The following is an 8,319-nucleotide window of genomic DNA, read 5'->3' as shown; positions in this document are numbered from 1 at the left end:
TTTTCTTTTTCTCTTTCCTCTGATCTTTTAACTCTCCTCTATCTGCACGTGGCAGCGGTGGTGGCTTGGCTCAAGCTAGTTGGCAGGCCCGTGCAATTTCCTTTTCATCTTTCTCTCAGTCACAACAACGGCTACAGCGCCGTGTTCCATGGAGGAAAAACGCCAACAGCACTGAACACAATGAACGCCGACGGCCTATGGCTTCAGCGACGCCGACGGCTTATGGCTTCAGCGACGCCGACGGCTTATGGCTTCACCAACGAGGAGAACAAGAGAAACCACAAGAAATAAATAAACGCTTCACAACTGATACTGCACATTGTGTCGTCTTTAATTTAGTCATAATTACACGTTCCGGAATTTCAAGGTTTTGCAGGGGAGAGACCAAGATTATAAAAACAAGCTTAACCAAGATACACCAGTACCTCACGCTACGTATATCCTGGCTTAGCACAGCTGAGCCACTGCTAATTTTTGTTTTTTTGTACACTCTGCTCTTGAAAGGGATTCACCATTGGAAGCAATATTTCATGCTGTTCACAGTTACCGTGCAGAGCTTGGTGCGTTGGAAAGCGAGAGCGCCAATGTGACTGAGTTGTGACAGAGAAACTTGCGCAGCTTTCGGCACAAGAACACTAATACTGTTAACGCCAGTATGCGCTAGCTAAAGAAACAGAGATATTGATGGAAAGACCATCGATTATTTCGCCTTGGCTTGAAAAGGGGGCCCCAGCGCTATGAGGTTCTATCGGCATTCAACGCACCCGCTTGAACGAATCGTTAGGCTGTACGCTTCGGCCGGTAGCACTGCGAAAACAGCACGCAAGGAAAATAATTTTTCTCGACACGTCGCTGATCCTGCTGCGAATTCGCTATTCCGATATTTGTCTCCACTCAGTTTATCGGCCTATTAAAAGCATTTCTTCAAGGGTTTCTACCGTAGCTTTTCCTACTGTTTTGTGAAAAGCAGGTAGATTAATTGTGCCCTGTTTTTTACGTGGGGTTCAGCTGATGAATGCTGTTTCTTTTTCGCTCGACGCTCATATGCTGCTCCTTTTTTGCCCAGGGAGAAAATTATCGACGGAGAAATAAAACCGCAGTATCTTAATGTTACGTTACAAACTAACCAGGTTAATGATCCATGTATAAATTACTAAACGTGGCACGTATTCTTGTGACCAGCACCCGCATATATTTATGAATGCTTAAGTGAGTCCTCAGATATGTGAGTCCTCAGATAGATTAATATCGCCAAATAGTCTATATTTAGTAAAAACAGTGTCTTTGTACTAAATATACTTCAGACTTTACCTCCGCAAAATACCCACGCTCGAAGCAATCTAAAGCATAGAAAAAAATATTTACTTTGAGAGTCGCGTGGCTGAAAAACGAAGCGTGAGCTTTGGAATGACGCTCCACATCACACGACTGCAATTCCCTAAATCTATCTCCAACCGGCCGTCATTTTGGTTTCATTTGGAGGCTTGTATCTTACCGGTATTCACCTATGGGGCAGAAACGTGGAGGCTAACATAGAGGGTTCAGCTTAAGTGAAGGACAACGCAGCGAGCTATGGAAAGGAAAATGATAGGTGTCACGTTAAAGGCGTAGATATAGTCCAACGTAACGCGCGCGCGCGCGCCGGCGGGCGACGTCGGCTACGTTACGCCGGCTACGACGGGCGCGTCGGGAAACCGGCCTGTCTTGAGTCTGGCGCGTCTGACGTACCGAGCGCCTCAGCGCATGCGGAGAACAGGTTTTAAGCATGAAATGCTTTTAGCTCCCGTTGTCGGCAGTGTGGTGACGTCACGCCGAGACCGAGAGCCATCATCCGGGCACTGAAATCCACTCATCCGGGCACTGAATTCCAGTCATCCGGGCACTGAAATCCACTCATCCGGGCACTGAATTCCAGTCATCCGGGCACTGAATTCCAGTCATCCGGGCACTGAAATCCACTCATACGGGCACTGAATTCCAGTCATCCGGGCACTGAAATCCGCTCATCCGGGCACTGAATTCCAGTCATCCGGGCTCTGAAACGAGAACATCCGGGCACCGTACGAGACTTAACGAGATTTAACGAGACTCTCTAAGCCCTCCTACGCGACCGGCATGCAAGCGCCGGTTGGTCTCCAAATGAGACAAAAAATAACTGCTGCCAGTGCCTTCTCAATGTTTATCAAGATATCAGTGGAGCTGTGGGTTTGATAATGCACGGAATTATAATTTCCGATTTCTAATAACGCGTGCAAAAAGCACATAAATGCCACGTTACACTTCGTTGTCATACGTGATCCGGGGGAGAAGCGCTGCGTTCAAAGGGCAAGGCATCGCGCCGAACGGGTGGTGGCGTTCCTCCCTTCCTTTACGGTGCGGTTCGGGTGTCCACCGAGATGGCAGAGAATTACTGCGCCATTTCCTTTCCTCAAAAAACTTTGCGTTCAAATGGCAAGGCATTGCGCTGAACGGGTGGTGGCGTTCCTCCCTTCCTGTACGATGCGGTTCGGGTGTCCACCGAGATGACATTAGGCCCGTAAACATTTCATGCTTACTCTACTCTCGTTTACGGGAGAGGCAGAGATTTTTTAAGCATGAAATGCTTTTAGCTCCCGTTGTCGGCAGTGTGGTGACGTCACGCCGAGACCGAGAGCCATCATCCGGGCACTGAAATCCACTCATCCGGGCACTGAATTCCAGTCATCCGGGCACTGAAATCCACTCATCCGGGCACTGAAATCCACTCATCCGGGCACTGAAATCCACTCATCCGGGCACTGAATTCCAGTCATCCGGGCACTGAATTCCAGTCATCCGGGCTCTGAAACGAGAACATCCGGGCACCGTACGAGACTTAACGAGATTTAACGAGACTCTCTAAGCCCTCCTACGCGACCGGCATGCAAGCGCCGGTTGGTCTCCAAATGAGACAAAAAATAACTGCTGCCAGTGCCTTCTGAATGTTTATCAAGATATCAGTGGAGCGGTGGGTTTGATAATGCACGGAATTATAATTTCCGATTTCTAATAACGCGTGCAAAAAGCACATAAATGCCACGTTACACTTCGTTGTCATACGTGATCCGGGGGAGAAGCGCTGCGTTCAAAGGGCAAGGCATCGCGCCGAACGGGTGGTGGCGTTCCTCCCTTCCTTTACGGTGCGGTTCGGGTGTCCACTGAGATGGCAGAGAATTACTGCGCCATTTCCTTTCCTCAAAAAACCTTGCGTTCAAATGGCAAGGCATTGCGCTGAACGGGTGGTGGCGTTCCTCCCTTCCTGTACGGTGCGGTTCGGGTGTCCACCGAGATGACATTAGGCCCGTAAACATTTCATGCTTACTCTACTCTCGTTTACGGGAGAGGCAGAGATTTTTCTCTTTTTCGCGCTCACCGCGGCCAGGCGAGCACGTTGTTTTTCTGCTGCTACCGCGCAAATTTCACTACTTGCAGAACGCGCAAATTTGTTCTCGCGGTATGCCGTTGACGCACGAGGCGAAAAAGAAACTTGCACCAGCACTGCTAGTGCAGCGTCTTCGGCGCAAACGTAGGCGATCAATGTACATCAGAGAGATATTCGACAAGAGGCCAGACCTTGGCGAGTACCACCACCTGGTACAGGAGCTCCGGCGAGTGGACCCGGAGTACCATTTCAAGTATTTCAGGTAACATAAATAATTTTATACTGCTCCCGCAATACATGTCGTGAAAACGTCAACGCAACAAACGAGGGACAGAGAAGACACATATCAAGTTCACGAGTGCTACTGTGTCATCTCTCCTCTCTCGCGTCCGTTTTTTGCGCTGACTTCTTCACGACATGCATCACCAACTAGTCCTGCAGCTTGCTCTCCTGTCCGCGATACAGTAGCGTTTTCTAAAAGTTCCACGTGTTATATTTACTTTATCGGGTTTCGCGGCAAAGTGATGTGTAGCGACACTTCAGCACTGAGTTTTTCGTCCGTACCCGTGGCGTGCGTCACAAGTAGCTTTATTCAATTTTTTTTTTGTGGTATACGTAGTGCTCAGGTACCAAAGTTACTGAGCGCGCTGTAGCCCTCTTCTGCCATAACCGAAACGGCTTATATGGCCTGACGCAAATTGAAGCAACACGGGCTGTGTGTAATTACCACTGTAAACCGGTAAAGTAGATTTTCAGTACAGTTTGTCTGTTCATGCAGAATGACCAAAGCATCTTTCGACCGCCTGCTGGACCTCATATACTTCAAAATTTTGCATCCTCCCAACCACCGCAGACCGATATCTCCAGGTGAAAGGCTGGCTGTTACACTGAGGTGAGTGTGGTGCTGAAATTAAGGCTGTGTATTTTGAACGGCATGTTACAACCAGAACTCACGAGGTCATCACTGCTTGAGGTGAAAAAAATTTGCTCTGCTTGCCTTGGTTCGCATATTTTGTATTGCTGTGAGCCTGTCACGAAGTCAAACAGCTACTAAAACAAGTCAAAATTCATTTTCTGCGAAACTATGCTCATCATATCGATTTTATGATTGCTGAACATTTATTTTATGACTGCTAAATGCTTACAGGTTCCTCGCCTCAGGCTGCAGCATACAAGACATTGGAATGTCTTACTGCATGCAGACTTCAACAGTGTCGCAAATACTAAGGGAAACTTTGCCAGCAATATGGGACTGCCTGTCACCAGTTGTTTTGAAGCGCCGAACAGCAGCACAGTGGCAGCACATCCAACAAGCTTACAGCACCAAATGGAATTTTCCCAACTCTGTTGGCAGCATAGACGGCAAGCACTTTGCCATGAGATGTCCGGACAACACTGGCTCTGATTACCACAACTACAAGGGATTTTTCTCAATTGTGCTTCTTGGAGTTGTAGATGCCGATTACCGCTTCGTGCTGGTTGACATCGGAGCCGAAGGACGATTTCCAGATGGTGCTATTTTTAGAGAGAGCATCATCAAAGAACAGCTTGAAGACGGAACACTGGGTCTACCTTCTTCAACGTCCAGGTGGCCTCTGTGTATCGTGGGTGACGCAGCTTTCCCTCTGAAGACGTACTTACTTAGGCCTTACCCTGGGAAAAACTTAGAAGAGAAAAAAAAAGTCTTCAACTATCGGTTGTCTAGGGCACGGAGGTGCGTTGAAAATGCCTTTGGCATTTTGGTTGCACGGTGGCGCTCCTTTCTTTCCACTGTGGATGGAGACCCCGAACTCCTAACCAATATGGTAAAAGCAGCAGTGTGCCTACATAATTTGTTAATGCAGGACTCTGCATACTGCCCATCTGGCTATAGTGATACTGTGTGTGGAGAAAATGTGCAAGATGGTGATTGGCACAGAACAGTTATGGAAGTCGGTAGCAGCAGCAACCACTCTACAGTAACAAGTAATCGGTCGACTTCATCGGCCATGGCCCTGAGGGATGAAATCGCTGAATATTTCATATCTCCAGCAGGCTCCCTTCCTTGGCAGCTGAATGTCGTTCGGAGGAGCTAAAAAGTAGCCTAAACCTTTACAAGACGTTGCATGAGCAACCATCTTGTGAATCTTTCTTAAACAGCGAAAGTAATGTAGACTTTCTGCAGTTTTATACCGTTCATTTTGTGTAAGCACCAGACAGACTTCGTTCTGTTCGAGCGCATCACTTCCAAGTCTGTTTTCCATGTCTTTTAGTAGTAATAATAACTCATTTTGTTGTCAAGTGATGCTAAGCCTGTTCTATTCCTTAAATGCTGTCTGTTTTTCAAACGTGCTATTAAACATGACTGACATTTTGTTCTGACTTTACAATTTATTTGCATCACTTGTTTCTACAAGCGCACTTCATACGTTCATATCATGCAGGTAACAGAAAGTTTCTTCTATAGGTGGAAGTAGCACATGGTTCATTTTGGTCTACTTGCGGGGTTTAAAGACTAGTGTTCTTTTGTTTCCTTCTTTCCCATGGAAAAAGCTTTAACAGTCTTCAGCAAGCATTGGCACTAAACCTCGGCCTTTTTGATGTCCTGGCGTGTTGGTCATTTCCAAATTACATGCTTAACAACCTTCCAGTTATTTGGATCTTTTGAAAGATTGAATGGTTAATTTTGCAGTATAACACCACCAAAAAAATGACCTTACATAAATATCTTTATACAATGAGGTGCATCAATAAGATACTGCTTTATTATGTACAAATTACAAAGTCGGTTCCTCACAGTCTCCCTTTATTTGTATACCCGTACAAGTACAGCAATTGAACACTGGTGTTCCATCACTAACATCATGTTTGACTTAAAATCACTTCATTTGGCACATAGCATAAAAAATACACACCTCAAGTCAAGAAATAAGAAAGTAGTGCACGCGAACAACAGCTGCCAATGAAATATAAAACTCTTAAATATCAAGAATCAGCTAAAAGCAGAAGTAATAAAGGTCAGCGATAAAAACATTGAGATATGCACAAGCATTGTTGGAGCTAACATCACAGTTGATTCAGAAATTATATTACAATGCCAAAAGCAGTAGCTAAAATGCACATCTGTGTTTACACTGCAGCAAAGTAATGTAGCTGAACAACAGCTACCAATCAAATATTAAACCTGTAAAACACAATCAGGTACTAGCTGTAGTAGCAATGGGTTGCAATAAAAACCATCCTTTAAATCTGCACAAGCACTGTGTATCCCATCAGTGTTGTAACTGGACTAAGCACAGCATAATTAATGAGCAGAGATGGCACAGGTCAAGCAAACTAAAAATAGGAACATGCTATCACATTTAAAATCACAGAACTAGAGCAGTTTCATATCTTGAGCGAAATAAAATATGAAAGATGCTATCAGATTTAAAATCACAGAACTGGAGCAGTTCCATATCAGAAGCGAAATAAAACATGGAATATGCAGAAGAACCGAAAACTGAGCGAGTTGGTGCATGTTGAAGATGTAAAAAACAGCGCAGCGACGACGGACAAGACAGCAGGAAGAAGAAGGACAAGCGGTGACTAACAACGGAGGTTTATTGAAAAAACACATGTATTAACACCAGGACCCATGCTACCCCGCAATCAGTTCTAATCATAGGAATCAAGATGCTTAATCTCACAGTCATGGAGAAGCACCGAGGCAGTGCTTACACACGTGTCACCATTCACGTGGATGCGATATGCCTCACACAGTTCCCTTGTTAATTTATCTCTATGCCTGCAAACAACTTTCGTCTCACAGAAAAGAGGAGTGCACATTTTCTTATCGGGGCAAACCGAGGTATTATTATTCAGGGGCAGTCTCTGTTATGTAACGCAAGGTTGGACGATGAGGGACCTTTTAACGAGGTATTATGCTGGCGTAGACGGGTGTTCACACAATTTCCGGTTTGGCCGATGTATTTCTTGCCACACGAAAACTCAACGTCATAGACTACCCTTTCAGCACATGGCACGAACTTATTTTGGTGTTTTATCTTGTAGGCTCTACTACCGGTTGTGTTTTGTTTTTTAGCCTTTGCTTTCTTATCTACTCTGGCACATATTTTTCCAATTTTTTTCGGGGCTGAGAACAGCACTTGAATGCCATATCTGAGGCCTACACTCTTTAGTATATGGGACAAAAGATGAACATATGGTATAATCGCATGCCTCTTCATACCAGTCTGCTCAGATGGATGGCAATTCTTAAAAGACTGTAGTTTCCTCAGAAGTTTATTGCATGCAGGCAAGATTATCTCTTCCGGAAAGGCTGCTGATTGTAATCTCCTAATCTGCTGACGAAAAGTATTTGCCATTCCATGCACACAAGATTTTGAAAGTGCTGATCCTAAACATGCAACGGCTATTCCACATTTAACTTGCTTGCATGTACTTGCTTGCATGCAATAAAATTCTGAGGAAACTAAAGTCTTTTAAGAACTGCCATCCATCTGAGCAGACCAGCATGAAGAGGCATGCTCGGTTCGGTTCATGGGGTTTAACGTCCCAAAGCGACTAAGGCTATGAGAGACGCCGTGGTGAAGTGCTCCGGAAATTTCGACCACCTGGGGTTCTTTAACGTGCACTGACAACGCACAGTACACGGGCCTCTAGAATTTCTCCTCCAAAGAAATTCCAGCCGCCGTGGCCGGGATCGAACCCGCGTCTTTCGGGTCCGCAGCCAAGCACCATAACCACTGAGCCACCGCGGCGGCGAAGAGGCATGCGGTTATACCGTATGTTCATCTTTCTTCATAAAGAGTCTAGGCGCCAAATATGGCATTCAAGTGCTGTTCTCAGCCCCGAAAAAACTTGGAAAAATATGTGCCATAGTAGATAGGAAAGCAAAGGCTAAAAAACAAAAAGCAACCGGTAGTAGAGCCTGCAAG

General features: G+C 45.7%; 1 long non-coding RNA gene across 1 annotated transcript; it reads left to right on the top strand.

The window, feature by feature from the left end:
- The first annotated feature begins 3,533 nt into the window (after positions 1–3,533).
- On the top strand, positions 3,534–4,323 carry LOC149358178 (uncharacterized). The gene is made up of 2 exons (XR_016289950.1): positions 3,534–3,662; positions 4,179–4,323. It is a non-coding gene; the product is annotated as an uncharacterized LOC149358178 (long non-coding RNA).
- The last annotated feature ends 3,996 nt before the right edge of the window (positions 4,324–8,319 follow it).

This window comes from Amblyomma mixtum, chromosome 3 (assembly GCF_055824585.1).
Source record: "Amblyomma mixtum isolate Tamu chromosome 3, ASM5582458v1, whole genome shotgun sequence".
NCBI lineage: Eukaryota > Metazoa > Arthropoda > Arachnida > Ixodida > Ixodidae > Amblyomma > Amblyomma mixtum.
This window is presented reverse-complemented; position numbering and strand designations above follow the sequence as displayed.